This window comes from Gavialis gangeticus, unplaced genomic scaffold (genome assembly GCF_001723915.1).
Source record: "Gavialis gangeticus isolate Ggan-Ray unplaced genomic scaffold, GavGan_comp1, whole genome shotgun sequence".
Taxonomy (NCBI): Eukaryota; Metazoa; Chordata; order Crocodylia; family Gavialidae; genus Gavialis; species Gavialis gangeticus.
Genome location: NW_017729008.1, coordinates 43,455,513 through 43,456,015, shown reverse-complemented (window position 1 = coordinate 43,456,015; position 503 = coordinate 43,455,513). Strand labels below are relative to the sequence as shown.

The 503-nt window shown below is 51.7% G+C and overlaps 1 protein-coding gene across 2 annotated transcripts in view; it reads left to right on the top strand.

Annotated features, from left to right (window-relative positions):
* Positions 1-503, top strand: part of AHCYL2 (adenosylhomocysteinase like 2) — a 194,786-nt gene that overhangs the window by 925 nt on the left and 193,358 nt on the right. The window lies entirely within an intron of this gene.

Genomic DNA, 503 nt, shown 5'->3' with positions numbered 1-503 from the left:
ATGCCCCCCCTTCTCTTTCGTCTGGGGTCTTTCCTTCCCCTCTGAACCCTCGACCTGCCTTTTGGTAACAGCGCCAGGGTTCCCTGTTACACCCCCCAAAACCCCTTGTTTGCCTGTGGCACCAAACAATTTCACGATCAACAGACTAATCCGACTTTTCTCTGAGGCCTAGTAAAATGAACTGCTCCAAACACCTTTAACTCCTATGAAATACGAACCTTCATTTCTCCCTGGGAGAACTTGTACAATCTTTTCTCCGATGCCGGATGAAGGGTGTTTGTGTCTGAAACCTCGCAATTATTTTATTTTATTTGGATTTATTTACCTGTTGCAAAAATGGAGTTGGTCTAATGAAGGACATCACCTCTGCCAGGAGCGCTGATTGTCTTTGGTGCACTTGACGCACTTGGGCGGTGACGCGGGGCGCACGAGAGTGGCAATACGACGCCGCCGCACGTGCTGCCCCAGCGCTGCGCGGACTCAAAGTCCCAGCGGCCCCCGCG